Source organism: Leuciscus leuciscus, assembly GCF_965113295.1.
Source record: "Leuciscus leuciscus genome assembly, chromosome: 19".
Taxonomy (NCBI): domain Eukaryota; kingdom Metazoa; phylum Chordata; class Actinopteri; order Cypriniformes; family Leuciscidae; genus Leuciscus; species Leuciscus leuciscus.
In genome coordinates this window covers 644,271-645,200 of record NC_138743.1, presented here as the reverse complement: position 1 = coordinate 645,200, position 930 = coordinate 644,271, and positions in this window count along the sequence as shown.

Genomic DNA, 930 nt, shown 5'->3' with positions numbered 1-930 from the left:
CTCATGATAATATGACTGATATGACAGACTTGCGCTTCACATGCTGCACTGAACTCTAGTTCCCTTTTCAATTATATTTCAAGCACTTCAAACCCATCATGTTGAACATCTGAAGAGTCTCTGAAGGATATAATACATTATGTATCAGCTTTAATACATCGGACACATTTTCTTATCAGGCCGATCACGATGACATTAAAATCGAACATATATCGGCGGATTCAGATATATCGGACATCACTAGAATTTTCTTAAACAAATAAAATTACGAATAAAAATCTATATACAGTCAAACCAACATGTATTCAGACATCTTCAACATTTCTCACATTATCACAGTTTATTCGCTATAGTTTAGAAAATGGTAATAAAATATGAGCAGAACTCAGAGTTATGAACTCAGCTGATATTTGACTGGTGTTGTCCGTCCTTCTGTTAGACTGTCTCACACATGAATTATGTTGAATATCTGTCAGCTGTTAAATTTAACTACACAATTAGATAATACCAGTTTAGCTCAACCAATCACCAAGCAATGCTTCATTTTGTTCAGTCTGTGTGTAAAAAGAGCATTAGCAATTAAAGACAAAACACTTCAGCAAAACATGATCAGCTCAAAGTGTCCCAATCATTTCTGCTCCCAAATGTGTATTAATGTCACTGGTAGTCCCTGTATGAAGAGTATCTGTGTATAATATGTCACAGTTTACTATATTTAGCTCTCCTCACTTACACTAATGAACTATAGTGTCCTGATCACACTAGTGAAACAATATCAGAAATGATATCTGGTGTCTGGATAATGTTTGCTTTGACTATGAATAAATACTATATTATAATGTATCCTAAATAACTCTGAACTCCAGAAGCTGCTGTCTGCTTATTATTAAGTGTTTGAAAGTTCCATTTAATGTAATTGTGACTCCATGA